General features: G+C 34.9%; 2 pseudogenes; both read right to left on the reverse strand.

The window, feature by feature from the left end:
* Positions 1–747: 747 nt before the first annotated feature.
* Positions 748–8112, reverse strand: LOC112006155 (cysteine-rich receptor-like protein kinase 10; annotated as a pseudogene).
* A 4222-nt stretch (positions 8113–12334) lies between these two features.
* LOC112006156 (cysteine-rich receptor-like protein kinase 10) lies at positions 12335–25583 on the reverse strand (annotated as a pseudogene).
* Positions 25584–26461: the final 878 nt, after the last annotated feature.

Here is a 26461-nt window from a genome sequence, read left to right on the forward strand (position 1 = left end):
CTTTAATTGTTTTCATTTCAATAAAGTATGCAAATTACTTTTTAATTACATATTGTAATTTATTTGTAAATATGCTAAACATAAAAACTTTGTTTCACCTTTCGAAAAAGAGAGGAAAAAAAAAAAAAAAAGAAGGAAAGTCTTTTCATTAATGTGTTAATAATCACATTTCAAATGTCCATGATCTATAAGTAACAATCACATTCTCAATCTTTCTTTTATTTATTTTTTATTTTATTATTATTATTATTTATTTCAGGTTTCATTCATTCTCATCGCTCACATGATTATCTGGTTCATTCTACATCCAAGGCTTTTTAATCATCAACACTCCCATAAATTGAATTTCTTTTTTCCCTGCCCTTGAAAACTCAAGCCTAGAGAGTTCTTTTGATAGGTGGTTCAAGCTTAGCCAGAGTTCGCAAGCTCATTGAATACTAAATCTACTGTATGTCATTTATGCCAGTCCTCTACTCTTGGTTTTGTATTAGCCCAGGAAATAGCCCAATTAGCATTCACATATGTGACGACCACAATATGTACGCACTTACACGTTTTTCCTTTATAATTGAGTTTTTGGCCGAAAGGGCAGAGAAAAGAGGAGATTCCAACATGTATGTACTTATTCTCGAACTAAAGAACTTGTAACTCAGACTTTTTGTCCTAAATTCAACACTATACATTCCTTAAACCAACCAAAGCCATGTGTAGCTATAAGTTCTAGTTTCATCACATGGTAAAAAAAATAAGTGATTAAAGCTGGGTAACAGCTTGCTTCCTTACACTATCGAGGATACAGTTCAGTGATCGGTTCTCCATCAACTGACCATGGCACCGACTGGCTTGAAAAACTATCATGTTGCAGCTCCTTTTTTGGCATATTCCTGTTTGCTTTGTTCCGAAGCAAAAATGCTGGCTGCTGAGGTAACTGCAGGCTAACAGAATAACTGTCAAGCCTGAGACCTACTGTTGCCATTGTAGGTCGGTTGGCTGGGTTTTCTTGAACACACAGTAACCCAATATGGATGCATCTAATGACTTCATTTCTTGAATGGGAACCTCTCATAGTTGGATCCAACAATTCAATGGGTGTCCCATTTTTCCATTGTTTCCAAGTCTGCAAAGAAAATATCCAAAATCATTACAATTTTCTATTTACTGGACCCTGGCCAGCCAGAACCACCCCAATTATTTTTTCTCTTAAGCACTTGGAACTGATAATATTGGCATTCATATAGTTTAACACAAAATTGAGATAATTTGATCCACACTCACATAGCTTAAGAGGTCCTCATCGTGCTCTGACTGATAGAAACAATTGTTCTTCTTGCCACTTATAATCTCTAGAATTAGGACGCCAAAACTAAACACGTCAAACTTTACTGAGAATCGTCCTTGCATTGCATACTCTGGAGACATGTAACCACTGCCAACAAGTACCATCAATACAACAATATCAACAAGTAAGATTTTGGAAACCAATTATAGTAGCATAATTGTAAAGTCGTTTGTTTTTCAAGCTATCAATCACCTTAAAAAGTACAAATCTTTCCTTTTTCGATAATTCTAACATACTACAAAAGACAATAAGTGATTCTGTTGATTTAGATTAAGTAAGGTCGAATAAAGCAATTAAAAAAAATTATTACTATGTTCCAACGATTCTACTTGTATTTCCTTGAGCTTGATCTGCTACAAATATTCTTGTCATGCCAAAATCTGAAATCTTTAGATTCATATTGGCATCTAACAAAACATTGGTAGCTTTAGGATCACAATGTATAATTCTAACCCGAGAATCTTCATGAAGATAGAGAATCCCTTGAGCGATCCCTCCTATAATCTTGTAACGACTTGACCAATCCAGTTGCCCTTGCCTCTTTGAGTCTATTAATTTTTTAAAAAAAATTAAATATTCAACTCAGAAATGAATGAGACTCAATAGGATGATAAAATTATTTGATTCAATTCAAAAGATCAACTTTATATATTCTCATTATTTTGTAAATTTTCAGCTTGTAGAAAGTTCATGACAAGCAGATCATTGAAACATTTGTGCCTTAAGATGTCAGGCGATTTTAAAGTGATGTATCATGTATGTCATTGTCTAAACTTTTAGGCTACCATGCATTTCCTTGGATACAAAATTAAACATAAATCAAGAACGAGTTCAAATTGGCCAAACCGAATAAAAAGTAATCAAGGCTTCTGTTAGGCACGTATTCATAAATAAGTATCTTTTCTTCTCCTTCAAAGAAAAATCCCAAGAGTCTCACTAGATTCCTGTGTTGAAGCTTGGCAACCAGCACAATCTCATTCTTAAATTCTATTGCACCCTGCACAGAGCTTTTGGATCATCTCTTCACTGCTATTTCTTGTCCATTGGGAAAAGTACCCTGGAAATATATAGGGTTAGGAGTAACTTCCACTTTGTGTAATTTTAAGCATTATAATGTCATCTAATTAAAAATTATTCATTGAAATATATATATATATATATGTATTTATGTATAACTATATTCCTACCTTATAAACCTTACCAAAACCACCTTTACCAATCTTATTATCATCCGAGAACTTGTTCGTGGCAGTTTCAGTTGTAACCAAGTCAAATTGCAAGGACTCTATGGCTGTTATTTCAATTCCAGCTACACAACCAAACATTAAATATATTGAATTCTCGAAATGACAAAAATTGTACGGACAAATGTTTAAGGATAATGACATATATATGATGATCAGACAACTATTTTTTACCATTTGGTTCCGGAAATTTATTGTATTTCTTACTTGTTCTACGCAGGAAGCAAACTCCAATGGCAAAAAGCACCATAGCAACAGAAACTGGGACAGCAATGGCGATAATTGTTGCAGATGAATTACTTTTTCCTGTAAAAACAATTAACCACATCATTGACTTGGCAAAAACTTTGATGGTCCATTATGGGAATTAAAGGTCCATGTAGCTAAGAGAGTAGTACAACGCCTGTTTTCTCTAAGGTTATGTTACATAAGTGGTTAGCAATTGGCCAATCAGATCAATAAAAAAAGTGAACCACAGGAAGCTATATGTATATGGATATGTACTGAAAACTTAATTAGTAAAAAGTTTATCATCTATTCTTTTCCTAGACTACAATTCTTGAAAAATTAGTCCATATACGGTGGAGATACAACAACTAATTAAGTAATCAATATGAACCTTTAGGTATATATTATATTTTTTTATAGTCATATTTTAAAATAAATAACAACTATCAAAATCATTAAAAAATATATCTTAACAAGTATTCCCAACAAGTGTAACAAAGACACCTGTCAAACACGAATACATCAGAGAAATTTTGAGTGTTTGTGCTTCTTAGACATTAGTTATCAATATTTAACCCCCTGTTAGTACAGAGAACTCAAAGCAATTGCCATTGCTTTTGTGATGTCTTCCACTTTATTACTACGAGCGTACGACAAGTTGGTATACTAGTTTTAAGTTTGGTATAGAAAGAAAAAAGTTAGTTTACTTTCGAAAATTTTAATTTAATTTATTATTATTATTTTTATTTTTATTTTATAATTCGATATTGAGTGAGAAAGAGAGAGAGAGAGAGAGAGAGAGATTTGAACTGAAGGTCTCCTTTTAAAAATATTAAGAAGTGATAATTTGATCTAAGATGAGAGGCAGAAAGGGAATTCAAGCAAAAGGCAATATTTACTGACCATAAATACCTTCAATAAAAAGGACAAGAAATATTCATGCATAATAACAATTACCATTTTTTAATTTCCTATATTCGAATATTAACTATACATCTATAACTCTGATGAACTGGACAAATTAACGGTATTTCTGGCAGACTATGTCATTCAGCAATTTTAAATAGAGACGATAGTAAAATAGTTAACAAGTGGCGTGGTCCAAAGTATAATTTCTCCTTGAATCGAAGCCAGAAACATTAGAAAATCTTAGAGAAAATTAATGATGCTATTGAGGTAAAAGAATTTATATATAGCATACCTCGAGGCAGAGGAGGAAGTGGAGTAGATGATGCCGTGTATTTAAAAAACGGGTAAAGTTCGTATCTAATATTAGAGCTCGGAAGCACAATTGTTCCACCTAGGGGTGTCAATTCGGGTTAGCGCGTCGGGTTCGTGTCGTGTCGAGGTAGGAGTATTCGACTAAATGGCTCAACCCTAACCCGACCCATTTAATAATCGTGTCATGATCCTTCAACCCTAACCCGACCTATTAATAAGGCGGGTTGACCTGACCCAACCCATTTAACACGCTTAATAAACAAGTCGTGTTGAGTTGACATGAATGTAACACAACCCATTTCAACCTGCATAATATTAAATATAACATTCATCTAGAAATAATTTTTTTTACATCCTAAAAAGCAGTGCATACACTTTAAGTCTTCAACCCACATTCAAAATAATATAGTTCAACAAAAATATAACATTCATCTAGAAATAAGTTCTTTACACTCCAAAAGAAGTGCATACACTTCAACTCAAATTCAAAATAGCAAAGTTTAACAAAAATAAAATAACATAGTTCAACAAAAATATAATATTTTTGGAACTCGCCAAATGCTAAGTATCAATATTGAAAGAATTTGAGCAAATAATAGACTAATCCTGACTATGACCATGATTATCATCTATAGATTCTTTGTTGATATCCAAATTCATAACATCTTTCACAAGCTCATCCAATTTCATTTGTGTAAGTTCTATGCAAAAAAAAAAAGTATTAGTAGTTGTAGGGTCTGCAAAGTTTCAATTTCCAATTATATCTCTTGTAAATTTTTGTAATTACTCACTTTTCTTTTTAAATTTAAAATATATGTTGGATATAAAAGGTATTTGACAAATCTAAAATAAAATAAATATTTATTTGTTATACAAGTTAAACGGGTTGTGTTAAGTGGGATATTTCAGGTTGATACAAATAAATTGGCGTGTCAAATGTGTCTATTGCGGGTTATGCAAGTTAACCCGCTTATGACACGTTTCTTATCGTGTCGCTTTCGGGTCGACCCGTTTATGACCCAAACCCATTAAGGCCCAACTCTAACCCAAAAAAACCCATGTTGGGTTCGTGTCGTGTTCGCGGGTTGGGTCAAACATTGACACCCCTAGGACATGGGAAGAGAATCGATGGCACTTTCCAAAACTGATAGAAAGCTCCGATCTGCACTGCACCAAACAATATAGTGTCATCGAGCTCGTAAACTTTACAGTCGCCATTGCAAATTTCTTGTCTGATTGGGAATTGGCAGCTTGTTGCTTCAATGAATTCATGGTGCTTGCTAATAACCCGTTGAACCAGTCTGGCTCGATGACATTCGGGCTGTAGTGTTAAAGTTCTCAAAGGGAACTAAGTTGTTCAGGTCTGATTCGTTGGTGTAACGCAACGTGCACACATCGTACCAGATTAGGATGATTTTGTCGAAAGGACAGTGGTTTCGTATGTCTTTTGTTGCAGTAGAGATGCAATCTTTACAAGCAGCCGAGGTGAGATCACCACGGCAGAAAAGAAGAACCAAGGCCACGTCTTGAGGGTTTTGACCCACACTGGTTTTGTAGAACCCATCTAGGCATGTGGAGTTGTAAGATAGATTAGAGAGGAGGAGGTTGAGATTGGCTTGGTAGGTACTGTTGGGAGTGAAAAAGCTTGTAAAAGCTTGAATTTGTGTAAAAACACAAGAGCTTGTTTAAACCCCAAATTAAAAATTACGACTCGGTTGATTTTACTCTTAACATAACTAAGTGTGGAATAAGAGTAAATGCAAGCGAACAAACAATAAAACTACTCTAAACCATTTTCATCAAATAACAGTAATAAAATGAAAGCTAAAAGAGTAGAGAAGAAAGATGCAAACACAAGATAATACCACGATGTGTTATCGAAAAGAAAATTAAAGAACATGGCGAAAAACCTCTCTGCCGCCCTCCAAGCGGTAAATTGATCCACTAGAAAATAAGTTGGAGTACACGAATAACAAAAGACCCTTCAAGCCTAGTCTACCCTATGTACTTGAGCCTTCCAAGCTCTTGCTACCAACTAACTTGACGATGCCTTGTCTTCTCTAGCTCTCTGGACCATGCAATTCAGCCTAATTGCATCCGCCAAACAACTGACTTCTTCCCAAACAACTGACTTCTTCCAATGTTTCCTAGTAGTACCAAAACCTCACTTTACACACAGAATATGTGTGGTAAGTGTTTGAACTATCAACCTCTCAAAGATCTGGATATGGAGAGGGAGAGGTAGGAGTTGAGGAAAATCACAAAGGATTGTGTAGAGGATTGTGGGTATAACAATCTCTAACTCTCAAGGGTAATATCTAGGGTTTTCTCTCTGAAAAGCATCCCTCACAATATGTGGGTAATGTGAGTATATATAGTATGGGTGAAGATATGGTGTAGCTGATATGCCAAAATAGTAAAACAGAATATTTCGCAGGTATTTCGCTGGAAGGCCTTACTCGCGAAAACCAGCTGTCATGACTATTTGCATTCCAGTCATGTGCTCTACACGTGACTCACTTCGTGGGAAGGCTTCTCGCGAAACTTCTCGCGAAATCCACTTTGTCTTCAATAGGTGCTTGAGTCTTCACACTCTCTCTTACACACAACTCAAACAATAAAATCCCACATAAAATACAGGGTATATATGATTGAACAAAATTACAATCAAATTTGATACGGAATTAAAGTCAACACAAAATAATTGTAAATAACAACTTGAATTGGAGCAGTAATGAGCGGCATAAGTTGGTGCTTCTTCACTTCTGCTTAATAGGTTAAGCAAGCTTAATAATAGAAACCAGGATATGGGAATTTTGAAGTCGGCCACTTTTCCTCAATTTGCAAGTATCACTGTATCAGTAGCTGCACTTTACCAATATTTTCATCTACTTATTGTTAGACATGGCGAAACGGGTCAGAATTTCCTAACATGACCCGACCTGACCCGAAAAATACCTGAGCCGAACTCGATTTTTTTGACCCGAAGTAAAAACGGGTTAACCCGTGACCCGACCCGTGTTTTTCGCAGGTCAGCTTGACTTGACCGGCAACCCGACCCAAACCTGAACCATTTTTTTAAAACTTTTTTTTTTTTTTTTTGGGGTAAAAAAAAGTGAAATTAAGACAATATTGGTTTAATTGTTTATTGTGAGCTTTAAGGAAACAATTGATACATTTACATAACTGCATGCAAATTAATTGAAAGATAAATGGTTGAGCATTCTGTTATGAGTAAAGATTTTTAGATATCAAATAGTAAAGTACATGCTAAGATAATCTGGTTACAGTAGAGTTAAAAACAAATTTAAAATTGTAGACATGTGTGACACACATTCACAAGTGTGAAAATAGTAAAGCTAAAGTATCAAATTAGCACAAATTATGAATACTTAGACCTATTTTTTAACAATTTATGTTCAAAATAAATGTTTTTTCAAAATAAATTATGTGCTGCTTAACAATGATATAATCTTCATAAAAGAGACCATGTATAAATAAGTAAGCAATCAAACTTTAATGTATATCTCAAATTGAAATAGAGTGCCAATCACATTTGATAATAGATTATAAAATTAATTTTCAAGATTGTAGCTTTCTTATATGTTTTTATTTTTTATCAAATGAGTTATCCAATAAGTCATTTGTAATTTTGTTTTATATTTTGGAATGTTGATATTATGTAGAAATAAAACTTGTGTATTTGTTTTACTTATCTTTTTGTTATTTTGTTTTGGATAACAATGTTAGGATTTGTATAATTTTAAAATTATTGAATAAGTATTAATAAGTTTAACTAAGTTCATTCTTTATATAAGTGGTGAATTCAAAATAATGCATTTTACATCAAGTAATATGTTGCATAACTTTCTAAATGGCAAATACATATTGTTTTCTTTATAAAAATAAAAAATAAAAAATAAAAAAAAATTTCATGTGAAAATACGGGTCAACCCGACCCGACCCGACCTGCAATCCGATTGACCCGAACCCCTTTTTAACCCACTTAAAATAATCCGTTTTTGACCCGTGACCCATTTGACCTGTAACCCGATTGATCCGACCCGCCTGTTTTGCCATGTCTACTTATTGTAGTCTTGGTTTATGCATTAGATAAGATAAAATGAGATGGAGAAAAGATGGGTAGCTATTACCAAACGAAACGAAAAAGATGAGGTTGGAGGGTCCCCCTCAACGCATGACGGCTTTGACTATTCAGCACGTGATGAGGAAAAAACAATCCAGAAAGAAGAAGATAACGAATGAAGGTTCTATTTTTTTTTTCTTCGTCCAAAACTAATCGTAATGAAATTCTGACTTTGTTCGCGGTCATAAAATGAAGTTATTGATAGTTATGTTGAAAATATTAGTTTTCTGCTCGATTGAAAAATTAGTCCATATGTTGGAAATAATATTCATTTCTTTCCAACAATCACATTATTTTGTTACGTGTAATGACCCGAAAGGCCATGTATATTGTGGGCCTAACTAGAATTAACCTAATCTCTATACATATATCTTGCTTAATGTTCTTTATAACTCACCGTTCATTACAATAAAGATCTACCCGCTAAATGCTTCCTCCATGGACATAAACACACTAGACTGAACTATGTAATTTCTTGTATTCCCTCTTTCTCACTTCTGCTTTCCTATATCAATTTTCTACTATCTATGTTTTCTTATAATATAAGGTAGTGTCAAAGCCACTTTTCTATGGCCTTCAATTGCTTGTTAGTTTAATGTTTTAAAGACCATTATTTTTTACAAGAATCCTTTGTGTCAATCAAACAGACGGAAAATAAAAAATCCAAAAGCCCTAGTTGCTACAACTAGGAGAAAATTGGCAAATGCTCCTTTCATACAAACTTTCTAGCATTTTGCCCCATTTTCCAAACTAATTAGGGAAATGTCCCTCTTTTGAAACTCGATTGGATCAAAATCAAGTTAAAAAAAAAAAAAAAAAATTCTGGAGCCCTATAACCTATAATGGCGTTTTAAGGAGCCTATAGTGACATTTTAAGGACCTATAGTGATGTTTTATAACTCGACCTCCATGAACTCGAGTTATAGGAAATTTTTTTTTTTATTTATTTTACCTATAACTCGAGTTCATGGAGGTTGAGTTACAAAACGCTACTATAGGTCCTTAAAATGTCACTATAGACTCTTTAAAAACGCCACTATAAGGCCTAACTCGATTTATCTCAAATCGAGTTTCAAAAGAGAGGCATTTTCCTAATTAGTTTGAGAAAAATAGCAAAACCCTACATAATTTGCGCGAAAAGGGCATTAGCCCATTTTCTCCGCTACAACTATCAACAAAAAGCCAAATCAATTTAAGACAACCTAGTTGAGCTTCCCAATCAATATATATATATATATATATTTATGGTCTTTTCACTCAAACTTCTCGAGCCACCGCTACAACCATCATAGATCGAAAGTGAAAGAACTCTTATCACACACCACACTTGGATATTCCTTGGCCTTTAATGACCAAAGCAACAACAACAAAAATCAACCTAAAACAAGGACCCAAGTGCTCTCTCAATTGTCCCAAGTCTCCTACCATGCGTTGATAATTCAATAGTGCCATTAGGGGCACTCACACAGCACAGGTGCTTGCTAAAGCTCCTTACGCACATATGTGCCACATCATTAGACACTTCAACACTATGTTAGTGCCACATCACTTATCATGGTAGCACCACCATGTCATTGCCACACCATCGCCATGTCAGTGACGCAAAATTACTACATTAGCAGAATCTAGGTCCTACCCAACCCAACCCAACCACAGTAGCGTCTTTAGGATTATTTTCTAGGGTGTTCAATAAGAAATATAAATTATATAAAATTTTAAACAAAAGATAAATTAAAAATATCGACATCACCAAAAAAAGAAAAAATTATTTAATATATTAAGTTTTACAATTACCTTTTATGATGTTTCGTATTTTGAAATAGTTACTTGATATCTTCATTATCAATCTTACTAGCTACATTTGTTTCAATGTATATAGTCATGGAATCATTCATCTACTCATTTTCCATTTGATTGATTCATCTAAAATTTCTTATGATCTAAATGAGTTTTTTCTAAGGTTTAAGATTAGCAAATTCTACTTTTGTTGTTGGGCTAATTAAAAATTTTTCCCAGATTTTAGATCAAATTAATTTGTTATTGAAATTTTTCCGTGTTTAAAAAGATCAAGATATTTTCAAGATGATTATATTTAAGTTTATTTCAATTGTGGTTAAGGTTAAGGCGTTCAAATTTTTATTTTAAATGTCAAAACAGGAAAAATAAAATAAAAAATATTATAATAATTTTTTTTTTTGGTTCAATTCAGGGGGTTCATTTGCACCCCTGGGCTCCAAGTGGAGCCGCCCCTGCCCAACCATGATTGAAAAAGCTGGCCTAACTTGTTTCAAACATTGAACCCGATCTTTGGTCTAATCACTAATTCAAACTGGAGCAAACTGGTAGACTAAATTTGAAACATTGACTTTTGATCAAGTTGACCAAATGTCTTTGACAAAGGTGACTTTTTCAAATTAGGCATACTTTATGCTTATGTTTTTTTCATGTAGATTCTGATTTTGGGGTTTATTTACCCATATGAGGCACCAAAGTCACTCAAATTGGCACATTTATCAATCGTTTTTTAGTTAACATAAACAAAATTCACCAACTCACTCATGTATTCATTCCACACTATGTTCAATCCATTCCCCATCCGATTCGATCATTCATGGTCACTTTTAAGGCGTTTTCAAGACAGTTTCACAAGCTTATATTTCAAAGTCAAGGAATCAGTAAGTCTCTACCTTGAGTTTGAGAGGAATGGTTAAAGAAATGAGTTTATAAGGTGTAATGGATTTTAGGCTCAACTAGGGTTAACCTAATCCCTATATATACCCAGCTTAGAGTTCTTTGTAACGTACCACTCATTATGGTAAAAATGTAACCTCTAAAAGCTTTCTCTATGGACGTAGCCTGACTGGTTGAACCACTTAATCTTATGTGTTCTCTCTTACAATTAAGATTAATATTGACCTATTAAGAATGACACAATAAATATTGAAATATATATAATAATATTAACATATTCCTTTTTTGTTTTATAAATTTTCCAACTTAAAAATTCAAAACCTTATAAGGTAAAAAGATAGTGTGCTAAACTATTTATGTACTTAGTATTTAAAGTAAATTTTTTATTGAGATACAATGAATTTTTTTAATTTTTTATTTTTTAAGAATAAGTTATGAAAAATAATTTTTTATGAAAATTTATTTAAAAGACTCCAACAAGTTTTTAAAGTGTATAAGCAACTGATTCAATATATTCATAATATTACATAGAAACATAATAAATTCTAATTGAGTCTTTTATATTGTCTTCGCTTGTATTGATGAATTTACATGTAAGAACACTTGCTATAAAATCTATATTTATCTATATATGTATCTAAAAAATAAAGCGTATAATTTATTATTATTACGCTCTAATTGAGCTACATTAGCAGCCATTTCATTATCTATTTTCTTTTCCAATTTTTTCGATAATTTTTTTTAACAATTACTCACTTAAGGTGATTTAAAACTCTATTAGTTAACAATCAAAAGATCATCTCTCACATATTTTTAATTCTTCTTCTTACGTGAAATTTTTATTTATTTTTTATTTTTTTATTTTTTTATTTTGCGTGTGTAACAGCTTTTTCCCATTCTTTTGAGTTGATTCCGACCCACTACAAACATATTTCTATTTGGAATGAAGGTGGAGCATAATTTCTTATAAACAACTTTTTAATACCTTACTTTTACAAATATAATCATAATTTCCAACTTTAAACAACCAAAAAAGAAAATCGAAAAACCAAATTAACGGGTGCCAAATGGACTAATAAACATGGCAAGCCCTTAGCAGTGTGATTCTATATTAACCACCAAAGTCATCATGGTAATGCCGTGAGGCATGTATGTAGTAATTGTAAAATAAAGTACAGCTTGGTCTTCTAACCATTTTGCCTTGGGTCTGGTTTATTATACTTATTGGATTGAAGGCTACTACGGTTATGAAGTTTCAAATCTTTAAGCAATTGTCATATGCTACTCACTGTTCAAATTTCATGACTTATAAACGAATACTAATTCTAGTGAGACCATTAATCACGATACTCACACTAGCGAGGGTATAATTCAGTAATTGATACTTCCTATTGGCAGAATAAGAAATTGATTTGGTTGTAGATTGATTTTCTCCAGCTCGTTTGAACGCTTGTTGTCCTCCGTTCAGCTACGGAAAAAATATGCTGGTCGTTGAGGTAACGGCAGAGTAATAGAGTCATTGTTTAGCATAAGAATTGACAGGTCAAGAATGTACTAACCAAGGGAGTCAATCACGTACTGGAGGCTGTACCGATTTGACCAGTGGAACGATATATTTCGGTACAGGTCAATACTAGTATACCATTTCGGATTTACCGTTATTATATATATATATATATGTGTGTGTGTATGTATGTATGTATGTGTGTGTGTATATATATTATAATAAATATAAAAGTTTACCATAAAACATTACCTCAATTCAGAACAAATTATTTATGGTTTTCGATTTTAGCATCAATTAAACGAAAAAAGAAAAAACACAATATAAAAAATAGAAAACTTAATTATTCATTACATAATAAGAAAACAAATAATACTAATAAGTTATCATTCTGCCCTTACAAAAATTCAAAAATTAGAAAACTAAAACTAAAACTAAAAAAAAAAAAAAAAAGGCTTTTTTTCTGTACTGGCCAGTATTGCCCGAAATTGACCAGTACATGGTCGGTACGGCCGGTATTTAAACTAGTACGAAAAGTTTGTGTTTTGATACCGGTATGCGTACCGGTATGGTACATACCAGTTGATATGGCTGGTACCGATACAGTATCGATTACCTTGGTACTGACCCCTTTGGTAAAATAATTAATTAATTATCCAAGTTAATTAATTAAATCAATTTAATCATGCAATAGCATGGTAGCATAAACAAATCACCAATTAAACTAAATGCAGCGAAAAATAAATTTGACACGGGTGATTTGTTTGCGAATGAGGAAAACCACCGAGGCAAAACCTTTATCGGGTGAATTTAAGGACACAACTCCTGAAAATCCACTATTATTAAAACAAGCGGTTACAAGTAAAAGAAATCCTAGTACCTAATACCAAACTACATTCGAATCCTTACCCCAATACCCAATTGGACTTTTATTGTAGCGGCAATCTCTCCGTTCAATGCACGAATCTTAGTACGTTACTAATCAATGATGCACGGATCCCAGTACGTCACTAACACACCAACTTGAGGAAGATGTTGACTGCAAAGTTCTTTAGTTTATCCAACAATGAAGATCAGGAAGCTCCTTGGTCATAAAACCCTTGGCGTAAAGACGCAGTAGCTTCTAGAGAGAATGTGATGAACTAGAGAAAATTTTGTCTCTGGTCACAATATGCATGGATTATTCTTTTGCAATGCCTTGCATTCTTTTTAACGGCTCTTAAATTAATCTTTATATATGTTTAGGATTGTGAGAAAAGAAACCCTACACAAATACTCCAAGATATGCGTGTAATCAGATCTAAAAAACTTGATTTTGTAATTCTTGACAGATACAGCTTGTGTCGTGCTTCTGTCAAGCTTCAACAATAAATCTCGATAGAAAGGATTCTGTTGAGACATTTGTTGAGCTTTAATGAATAGCACTTCTTCACTTGTTTCTTGGTCAGATTTGCATGGCTTCAGTACTTAACTTAAACACTTGTTTCTTGAAGTACTAAACCTATTCCATATCTACCCAATTACAAGTAAAGTGCATTTTGTCAAAGGATTAGCCAATTACATCACACATGTCCCTAACAATCTCCCCCTTTAGCAATCCATGACAAAACCACAGCAAACAAATGAACATTGAGAGAAGTCTTAAGTTACTAAACTCATAACCACTTATTGAAATACAAAATAAATCTAACCCTAACATAAACTCTTGAAATACTTTGTAAGAAAAGAGTTCATGACATGGTAGACTTTAACAACCCGTTTTTCTGAAATACATAAACAAAACTCATCAAAGTATCATGTGTGAAATAGAAATAAAGATTGTATACATAAAGAAACATATGTATAAAGAGAGAAAAGAAACAACACATGGAGAGATAGGTGAAGAAACATACATCATCATCATATATATGTGAAAAGATAAATACAATGTATGTCAATAAATAAATGGTCACAAGACCAGTATACATGAGGCTAATGTAACTGAAAAGAAAGAAAAGAAAAGTACATATAAACCTCACTACATCCCTTAAAAGATATAAACACTCCTCTTAACAAAAAATGTCCTACACTAACTCTCCCCCTACGTACAAGACTACTCTCATTCCAAAACTACTTCCCCTTTTTGTTACGAATGACAAAGGGTAAGTCATTGAGAGTTTGTCATCTCATTATCATTGGAAGAGCTAGCATCGTCCTCATCATCACCATCATCACCATCCTCATCTGTTGAAGCCTCTGGAAAAGGAGATGGAGAAGCGGCGAAACCACCAAGGTGAGCCTGTCATCATGCAAGATGACCGACACGAGTGTTCACCTGACACATCTCATCAGAGAGAGAGTCAAGGCAAGCATCCATACGCTGAAGCTACGCCATGATGGCCTTGAGGGTCACACCACCAGTTGTAGAGGTAGAAGGAGCCGAGGAAGAAGGAACAGCAGAAGTTGCAAGATCAGTCGTCTCCACTCGTGGCCACTTCGGTTGAAGCTAGGCCTTGCTCCACCAAACAGAACCAACACTGATGGCACCCATAGTGGTGAAATAAGGAGAATCAAGAATAGGGATGGAAAAGTGGCGAAGGATCCGAGTGATAGCCGAAGGAAAGATGAGCTTATCACAGGTCGTTGTATGCTGATAAACATCGAGGATAGAAGTGATAAAGTGAGAGGGGAAGTCAATAGAGAGATTCTCAAGAAGAGACAAAAGAAAGCGAGCACGAGGCTCAGTGATAGAGTTATATTGAGACAGTGGAGTAAGAGTAAATGTCATCACCTTATTAAGGAACCTTCGACCTTTTGCAAAGCCCAAGCATGGAGTGTTTTGCTTACCACCCCATATGGAAGGTGTCTCACAAAAGTGAGACAGAAGCTCGTCTCTGGACATAGTCCTAAGACACTCACAGCCAGGGTAGTTAGGATGCGCTACCCGCAAAACATGTAGTACCTTGGATATAAGATCTGGGGTAACTACGATATGTGTACCTCAAAATGTCGTGGCAAACCGAGGAACAAAGGCATCGATACCGTGCATATTGGAGTAAAACTCCTGTATAAACACGATGGGACTCCTCAAGGGTCTCTCAAGTAGAGATTCCCAGCCCCGAGTCCGAATGTCGGTAGGGAGAGGAGTGTTAAAAAATTCCAACAGGATAGCATGGTGCTCTAAATGAACACCACGTTTCTGAAAGTTCTCCAAGAAGTCCTTTCGGACCTTCTCATCACGGAACCGAATGTGAAGAGGGGGAATGGGATCAGAAGAAGAAGACCTGGAACCAAGAGGAGAGAGAATATCACAAGCAGATAACAAAGAATAGAAAGGAAAAGAAAAGCCACGTATGCATGAAATATGCATGAACATGTGACGTGCAATATTTAAAAAGCAGCATAGGTAAAACCCAATCCAAACTTACTAGCACACAATCAATAGTAAACAAACACACATCTAAAATGTATGAAACATTGTTCAAATGCAATGAGAATGCAATGCATGAGCATATAACATCAAAACAACAACACCAACCCAACAATTTCACAAAAATCTCAAAAACCCAAAAACTATTTTTAGAAACCCCAAAACCTAGGTCTAAAAGGCATGAATGCATGAAAGATGAGAGTTTAAGAACAATTACCAAAGGATTAAGACTTGATCTAGGCCGAAAAAGGAGTGAGTAAGGAGATTTGAGTGAGAAAAGTGTGTTTGGGGCAAGAGAGAGAAGTTTCTGTCGAGAGAGAGAAGTGAGAAATGACATCTGATTCGTGTTTAGCCTATATAAGGAAATAGTAGCTCGATGGATCGAAGAACATGTCAAGGATCTGTTGGGCACTAAATTTTGACAGAAATGAATCTGTCGAGGTGCTGTCAAGGATCTGTCGATGGCAAACAAAGATCTCAATGGATTGAGGATCTGTCAAGAATTTATCGAGCAGACAGAGAGCAAGGAATTTTGGCTCGATGGATCGAAGAAGCAGTCGAGATTCTATCGAGAAGAAACCTAGAAATCTCGATGGATCAAGAATATGTCGAGAAGCTATCGGGCAGACAGATTGCAAAGAAATTTTCTTCGATGGATCGAGGATCTATCGAGGTTTCTATCGAGAAAAAGAAAAAAGGGCTCAATAGAAAGGAATATGTCAAGGATTTGTCAAGAAGCTGTCGAGCTTGAAGAAATGAAGTTTTTCAAGGGGGAAAAACACATAAAGACGAATGCAACAAGCAAGCTACTCAACCAAAAATCCAATCAACATGTTAAGCTCTCAAAACATCTCTCAACATATATGCAAAGCATTCATAGATCTAAAACACACTCACACACACTAAACAAGTTTAACCAATTTTATATTTCAAAAACAAGTTAAGACAGTTTAGTGAGCATATATTAACACATGTATTCCTTGTGATGGCCAAATCACATTATACCTGCACATGTATCAAAAGTAGCAAAGAATTTTTTTGTTGTGTGTGAAAACATAGCAAGAGTGCATAAGTGTCTCATATTATGACAATATGAGATATGAGAAAAATTAAATACACTAACACACAATCATAATTGCTTGATAGGGACTATCACCTTTGAGGTACATCGTATAACTCCCACATCTCCTAGAAACACGCTTGCAACCATATTTAAAAGAATTTTAGTACTTTTTGCTTTTGTTTTTCTTTGCAAATTTTTCTTTTTGAACATATCATGTATGGGCATATAAGAGAGAGAAGAAATACCCAATTATAGAAGCCAAAACATCACAATTTTGCTATGCTGAACCACAAAGATGTTATACACGATTGGCGGGCTTTTGTGATTAGATGGTTATTTATGCCTTTCTCTTAGGATTTTCTAGTCCTTCCTGTCAAAAAGAGTGATATGAGTGTTAAGTATAAGAGATTACTTAATCGTACTCATCACAAACACGAACCACAAAGCTCACTTGCTTAGTTGTGCATTGAGATGCTCATCTAAGCTACAAGAGATACAAAGTTTAGAAAACTTTGTTTCAATGACAATCCAAGGTACACAAGTACCAATATACACAAATGCACACTGTTTTTGTATTTTTTTTTTTCAAATTTTTTTTATTATTATGAAAAAAAAAAAAAAAAACAAAAACAAAAACAAAAACAAAACTGAAAAAAAATCAAACAAAAACATAAAGAAACACACAAAACATAAAACTAGATGCAAATATATGAGAAAGGAGGAGAAGGAGGAGAGATCACTCTATGGAGATTACACCAAGGTTTTGGCGTAGGAATTCAAACCATTTGCTATTAAGAGGTTTAGTGAACAAGTCGGCCTTCTGATCATCAGTACGGATGAACTCAAGAGTGAGTGTGCCATCTTCGACAAGCTCCCAAATGAAGTGGTGTCATATCTCTATATGTTTTGTTCGAGAATGTTGAACAGGATTTTTAGAGATGTTAATAGCACTGGTATTGTCACAATAAATGGTAAGATGTTCTTGACAAATACCATAATCAAGGAGAAGTTTTTGCATCCACAGAAGTTGGGTGCAAAAGCTACCGGCAGTGATGTATTCAGCCTTAGTAGTGGATAATGAGATAAAATTCTACTTCTTACTCATCCAGGAGACAAGATTATTACCCATATAAAAAAACCCCCCGAAGTACTCTTTCTATCATCAGCATTCCTAGCCCAGTCTACATCAGAATACCCAGCTAAAACATCATTGGTGTCCTTGCTATACCATACTCCGAAATCGGCAGTGGATTTGACATATTTTATGAATATTTTTAAAGCAATCATATGAGACTCTTTGGGGTTAGCCTGATATCTAGCACACACTCCTACACTAAAAACTAATGTTAGGTCTACTAGAAGTAAGGTAAAGGAGACTACCTATCATGCTTCTATATAAAGAAGAATCAACACTTTTGCCTAACAAATCAACAGTGAATTTAAAATTTGGCCTCATAGAGGTTCTAATAGAACTAGCAGATTCCAATCCAAACTTTTTCACAAGATTTTTAGCATATTTAGATTGAGATATGAATATACCTGACTCTTGCTGACGAATCTGCAGTCCAAAGAATTGATTCAACTCTTCAATCATGCTCATCTCAAACTCGGCCTACATAACCTTTGAAAAGTTTTGAGCAAGTTCATCCTTTGTAGACTCGAAGATAATATCATCAACATAAACTTGAGCTACTATCAACTCGCCATTCTCCTTTTTGATAAAAAGAGTTTGATTTGCTTGTCCTCTTGTGAAGCCATGTGAGACCAGGTATTTTGTAAGCCGGTTATACAAAGCTCTGGGTGCTTGCTTTAATCCATAGAGAGCCTTCTTGAGGTACAACACATGATCCGAAAAGTATGGATCAATGAATCCTTTTGGCTGAGCAACATAGACATCTTCTTTAAGAAACCCATTCAAGAATATAGTCTTCACATCCATTTGGTAAAGCTTGAACTTCAAGTGACAAGCCAAGGCTAAGAGAACCCTAATGGATTCCATGCGAGCTATAGGAGCAGATGATTCATCAAAATCCACTCCTTCCACTTGAAAGTATATTTGGGCCACCAAACTTGCCTTGTTGCAGGTCACATTTCCCTCCTTATCAGTTTTATTGTGGAATATCTACTTTGTGCCAATGATGTGCTCTCCTTCTAGTCTAGGTACTAGGGTCCAGACATCATTCCTTTGAAACTGGACCAGTTCATCATGCATGGCCTCAACCCAGCTTTCATCCTGGAGAGCATCCTCAACCTTGGTATGTTCAACCTGCAACAAATAGCAAGAATAAGACACAAAGTTAGCAACACATTTATCAACTGTATGGTTTCTTAGTGTAAGTTCATTCATATTTCCCACAATAACTTCAGGAGGGTGATTCAGCTTGATCCTTGAGGAAGGTCATTTCACTTCATGAGATTCAGACTCAGGTGATGTAGGAATATCTGCTAAGACTTCTACAACACTTGGAGTACTTGGAGAAACAGGCTCTTGATTAACTTCTTCTTGAACAACCTTAGGCTTTGAAGGAAGAATTTCCTTAGGTATGTCCTCACTGCTTTTCTCAAAACTAGAGTCTGAAACTTCATCAATAACAACATTGATAATTTCCATCACCTTTTTGGTTCTTTTGTTGTACACCCGATAAGCTTTGCTTATGGAGGAGTATCCCAAAAATATTCCTTCATCGTTTCAGGAGTCAAACTTTCCAACATTCTCTCTATCCTTGAGAATGAAACAAGTACTTCCAACGACTCTAAGATACTTCACATTCGGCTATCTTCCCTTCCACAATTCATAGGGAGTCTTCTTTGTGCCAGGTCTGAAATATACCCTGTTAACCGTATAACATGCGGTGTTGACTACTTCTCCCTATAAATTTCTGGCCACATCTTTATTGTGTAACATGGCTTTAGCCATTTCCTTAATAACTCTGTTATTTCTTTCTAATACACCATTTTGCTAAGGAGTAATAGGGCAAAGAATTCATGAGATATACTAGATCTAGTGCAAAAGATTCCATGTATGAGTTCTCGAATTCTTTACCATGATCACTACGAATTCGATCAATCTTTATGTTCTTCTCATTTTACAGTTTTGTACACAAAGTTTCAATGTGCTCAGGAGCATCTGGCTAGGATCTTAGAAGAATGACCCAAGTATACTTGGTGAAATCATCTACTACAGCGATGATATATCTCTTTCCTCCAAGAGATTCGGGTCTAGTTGGACCTATGAGATCCAGATGTAGTAACTCCAAAGGTTTAGATGTAGTTGATGTCTGAGTGCTTGGATGTTTTGCTTTCATTTGTTTCCCAAGCTGACACGGTCAACACACAACATTGCTAACCCTGCTGAGCTTTGGAATTCCCAACACTGATTCATGCTTAGATACAATTGACAGATGTTTGTAGCTAGCATGTCCCATCCTTTGGTGCCATAAGTCTTCATTTGGCAAACAAATACTATTGCACACAATATCAGCATTAGGTACCAATCCACATCAGTTATCCAGGGTGCGGACTCCGCTTATGAGTTTCTTCCCAAACTCATTCAACACAAGGCATTTCCCTTTTGAGAACAGCACCATTAATTATTGATCACATATCTGACTTATGCTCAACAAGTTCACTCTTAGACCTTCTACATACAACACATTTGTAATGTCTGACAGTCCAGGTAGAGAGATGGTTCCCTTTTCTTTTATTTGTGATTTGCTCCCATCACCGAAAGTGACTATGGACGACTAAATTTCTCGGTTCGAGATAAAGTCAAACAGGTAAAATAGTTGCACAAATGCGACTTTGTATTGAATATATGTGTGGTACAATTCTCTGTAATTACAAAAGAGTGATCCTCTTATTCGATCTCCTTGAAAGATTTGTTGATTGGAATTGTAATAATGTAATTCAGATGGCTTGGTGCCTTCTCTCTAGATCTCCTGACCTCCTCTAAATCTCAGATCTGATCCCCAAATGCCTTAGGAAGGCTTCTATTTATAGGAGTTTAGGGGTAGGTAAGCGACACGTGGCGGAGTCTGATTGGTGACACATGGCAACTTTGATTGGTTCGCTTATGTCATCGCTTGCACATGCTGGAATGATTGTGTCATCGCTTACACGTGCGAGGTTGCTTAGGTCATTGCTTACACGTGCGAGGCTGCTTATGTCATTGCTTGCACGAGCTGATGCATGATTGGTTCTTGCATGACACTTGGCGAATTTCTGTTGGCTTCTGAATAGTAATAGTAAAACCTAGCAGTAGTATGTGGCGCTTTGAAATTGACTGCATTTCGTGGTCTTGGTAGTGTGACATGTCAGCTTGTGATAGGTCGGGAATTTTCCCTGTCTACAGTGACATTTCCACCTTTCTTAGACTCGAAAACCTTGAAGAGAGAACGGTCTCTAGTCATGTGTCTTGAGCACCCACTGTCAAGGTACCATAAACATGTGTCCATTACCTTAAATGTAGACTTCATCATAAAGCACACTTCATGCTTCTTTGACAAATTAGTAGGAATGGTTTTCTCTCTCATTTGCCATTTATGTACAAAATCTTTAATTTTCACCATTCTCAGATGAACTCCTTTGCACATTTTCATTTTAAGGCAGTCTAGTTTCTTCCTTGTCACACTAAGACCTTTTTCAACAATCATCAAGATAGCTTTCAAATAACTTTCAGACTTACATTTTCTGAAACACTCCATCAAATAGAGATTAGAAAAAGCAAGATTTATTTGAAATAAATAATCTTTTCATGCTGCTTGTAGCCATGACAACAGGGATCAATGGATCACACAGCAAAAATTAAACCTAATTAGAGCAGGCACACTCTAATACCACTTGATAGGCCAAGAATGTATTGACCCCTTTGGCAAAAGAGTTAATTAATTATCCAAGTTAATTAATTAAGTCAATTTAATCATGCAATAGCATGGTAGCACAAACAAATCACTAACTAAACTAAATGCAGCGGAAAATAAATTTGACATGGGTGATTTGTTTACGAATGGGGAAAACCACCGAGGAAAAACCCCACCGGGTGAATTTAAGGACAACACTCCCGAGAATCCACTATTATCAAAACAAGCAGTTATAAGTAAAAGGAATCCCAGTAACTAATACTAACCTACAGTTGAACTTGTACCCCAATATCCAATTGGACTTGTATTGTAGCGGCAATCTCTTCGTTTAATACACGAATCCCAGTACGTGACTAACACACCAACTTGAGAAAGATGTTGGCTGCAAAGTTCTTCAGTTCATCCAACAATGAAGATCAAGAAGCTCCTTGGTCACAAAATCTTTGGTGTAAAGGTGCAGTAGCTTCTAGAGAGAATATGATGAACTAGAGAAAATTTTGTCTCCGGTCACAATATGCATGGATTAATCTTTTGCTACGCCTTGCATCCTTTTTGACGGCTCTTAAAATAATCCTATTAGCTAATTACATCACATATGTCCCTAACAAGAACTACTGTAGCCATAGCAGGCCTGTCAGTTGGATTGTCCTGTACATAGTGTAATCCTATATGGAGACTTCTGATGACTTCATTTTTCGTGTAAGAGTCTCCTAAAGTTGGATCCAACAATTCCAAGGGTGTTTTATCCCTCCAATGTTCCCAAGCCTGCACCAATTGGTCAAGTAATGTTGCAATGTCACTATCTTTTTGCACCAACACTGATGTGATGATGTTGGCATTCATATAAGAAGACAAAATCTAAATGTTTGGTTTATACTCACATAGCTTAAAAGGTCTTCAGAACTATTTTCTTGACAAAAAGGACTGTTCTTCTCACCAGTTAAAATCTCTAGAATTAGGACCCCAAAACTGTACACGTCAAATTTCAGAGAAAATTGTCTAAACATGGTGTATTCTGGAGGCATGTAGCCACTACAAATACAGCACCATTGATGTAGCAAAGGTTAGTGACAAGATATGCTAACGGGTTTGCCTAAACAATGTAATGCTCGTACTATATCTGACAACATTACTCATGCATAGATTCATGCTATAGGGAAGGTTAGAGTGCAACACATCCCTATATTGTCGAAAGTAGAATTTGTAGAATATTAGATTAGAGTAGTGCAGAGTTTTGGTAGACATTTAGAACTTACAATGTGCCAACAATCCTATTGGTGTTTCCTTGAGTTTGATTAACCCCAAAAATCTTTGCCATGCCAAAATCTGAAATTTTTGGATTCATGTCTTGATCTAACAAAATATTAGTAGCCTTAAGATCATGATGTATAACTCTAAGTCGAGAATCTTCGTGAAGATAAAGAATTCCTCAAGCAATGCCTTTAATAATTTTGTAACGTCTTGACCAATCCAATTGTTCTCATCTTTTAGGATCACACATCCATCATATATATATATATATAGAGAGAGAGAGAGAGAGAGAGAGAGAGAGAGAAAAAATTAGAATAATCAATTAAGCCATGCACATATTCAACCAATTCATTTGACTTTGGGAAAAAATATTACAGTATTACATAGAGACAATTTAATCTATTCATCTCTTGTGAGTTCCACAACAATAATGACTTATTAATAATTAAGCAAACAAACTGAGCCCCTCTTGGATGGATTTTATCCTCCTTAAAGAAAAACCTTAATCCTCACTTATCCTATGGCAAACTATAAAAAGTAGTCAAGGCTTTTGTTGGGCACAAATTCGTAAACTAGTATTTTTTTTCTTCTCCTTACAAGAAAAATCCCAATAACCTTACAAGATTTCTATGTTGCAGCTTAGCTACCGTTACAACTTCATTTTTGAATTCTCCTAATCCTTGTCCAAAGGTTTGTGATAGCCTCTTCATAGTTATTTCTTGTCCATTAGGAAGTATGCCTTGAGAATATACTTCAACCTACCTTAGAACAATTTACCCCTATCAATTTCATGTAATCTCAATATCAAAAATGCTTTGGCATTGTTGGATTTTGCATGTATTAGATTATCTATAGTTGATGCGTAGAATCACCCCCCACCCCGGCCCCCCCCACCCAAAAAAAAAAAAAAAACACACACACACACACACAAAATGTAGACAAATACTGATAATTAATCCTATACCTTGTAAACCACACCAAATCCGCCTTCACCTAGCTTGTTGTCATCAGAGAATTTGTCAGTGGCTCCTTCAATCGCTGCAAAATCAAACTGCAAGGACTCTGATGTAGTAATATCATTTGCAAGACAAAACAGTTATTTACGTAACTAAAAGTGTAAAAATTAGGAAATGTGAAAATGTTATGCAATCAAATCATTTATTGTTTTCCATTTTCTTCCTGAATAACATTGTATTTTTTTTCTCTGTCTCCTTCTAAGGTAGCAGTAGCCGGCAACAAATAGCAACGAAGAAACAGAAATGGAAGCAACAACAATGACAATTGTCTGCAATGAGATTTGACTTTTTCCTGCATAAACAATATAATGTTTCATTGCTAAGAAAATTCATAAAATGATTAATAATTAGAGGTCCTTTGTAGACAATTATGTTTAATTGAAGAGGGCTGTAAATTAGTTGAGCTGCATAGTAAAAGTTGATGATTGTTCATTTAAATTTATTTCAAATACCAACTTAGCAAATTTATTATCAAATTAGATTTCATGTTCAACTCTAATTTATTTTCTAATAAAACAAGTTCGAGTCTATTAATTTTTCTTTTTTAGTAAACAGTAATACTTATTAGAACACATACGAAAATAGTAATACTAATGTTTTAAACCGGGTTTGTAATACTTATTTGATTAACTTATTATTTTCCCGTGTATCATAAACACTATTACTAAAGTTTTTACCCCTTCATAAATCTATGCTAATAATTGATAACTAAATTATAAATGAAATTAAATTATCTAGGTTAATTAGACAAAATGATTTTTGTTCATGAACTTATAACAATTAGATTCACCAACCCAATACTATTAGAAATTGTAAATAATTTTACTAGAAAATGGATGATTAATATCATCAATATGGTTTCGTCTTTGTTTGGTCAAATACTGTCTTAGAAGCTTACATTGATACATTGGAAATCCATTAAATCCAAAAAAAAAAAGTGAAATCACCAAATCAAGCTAACATTCACCCTAATTAATAATAGATTTCGTTTTTTATTTTATTTTATTTAAAAAATATTTAGTTTGAGTTTACTGTTTCGACTCCCAAGCCTAGTCCATTTTCGATAATTGAAAAAGAACAATAGTGCTACGTAATACATATTGCTTGCAAATTATAACCTCTAAAAAAAGAAGAATAATAAGACTCTTAATTTGGAATAAAATGGCTTTATTTTATACAGTCACTACAAAAAACACGGGGTTTGGGCCGCGTTTTTTTGGGCCACGTTTGCAAAAACGCGGCCCCAGACGAACTACAGCCCCGTTTTTCAAAAACGGGGCTGTAGTACAACAACAAAAGCCCCGTTTTTAAAACGGGGCCATAGAAAGGGTCTAAGGCCGCGTTTCAAACGCGGCCCAAGCCTCATCAGAGCCTCCCTTTAGTGTTTTTGGGCAGAATTTTTTTGTTTTTTTTTCTTTGTTCCTTAACACACCCCTCCCGTTCACAGTCATTCTGTCCTCACAGCCACACACCGAAGCTCACTCTTGTCCTCATCGTCCTCACAGTCACACACCGAAGCTCACGGTTGTCCTCATCTGCCATCATCGTCCTCACAGTCACACCGAAGCTCACGCTCCATCGCCGACCCGATTCATCCTCCTCCTCACCCATCTTCGAAGCCCGGTGCTGTTCATCCATCAGCCTCACCCATCTGTTCAATCAGCCATCGCAAGCCACGCCCCATCGCCGATCTGTTACCCAAGACCCATCGCCGATCTTTCTCCACTCTTCTCATTGGTACTTCCTCTCAGCTTTTCCCTTTTTCCCAATTTGCATTTGGGTCTTTCTGTGTGTTTGTTTATGTTGTTGTTGATTCTGATTTGCATTAATTGAAAAGATCCTAAATTTTTTGAAGTTTCATTTGTGATTGGTGATTTTTGATGGTCTGGGTGATTTTTGAAGTTTCATTCTGATTTTGTTTATGTCGTTTTTTGTTTTAGTTTTTCAATTTTGTGTATTGGGGTTTCTTTAATATGTAGGGATTTGAGCCTTTAATATGTAGTTTTTTGTGGACATGTTTGATGTGCTGTATTGGGTTTTCTTTAATATGTAGTATTTCAATTTTGTGTATTGGGTTTTCCACAGATACACTGGACGTTCAAATAATAAAAACAACTTTGCTTGATGCACCAAAGGCATTAAATATATAATACTGATCTCCATTAACAGAGGAAGCCAGTACTGAAATATAATAGAAATTGCACATCTACTTAATTCACACTATTAATAATTTATAAAATATATGTATTTTAAATTTGTTATTTTGATATATTTTAGGTTTCAAGACTTGGTTTAAATTTGTTAGTTTGATTTATTTTATTATTTTGAGAGTTAATTTTTATAAAACTTGAATTTTAGGCCCAATTATTTAACTTGTAATAATTTATTTTTTGAATAATAAGTTTAAATAATTCAATGAAAAGATCAACAAAATGGCTTAAACCGATGACATAAAAAAAATACCTCAATAAAAACAAACCCCAGACCCG

Source organism: Quercus suber, unplaced genomic scaffold (assembly GCF_002906115.3).
Source record: "Quercus suber isolate HL8 unplaced genomic scaffold, Cork oak 2.0 scaffold_573, whole genome shotgun sequence".
NCBI lineage: Eukaryota > Viridiplantae > Streptophyta > Magnoliopsida > Fagales > Fagaceae > Quercus > Quercus suber.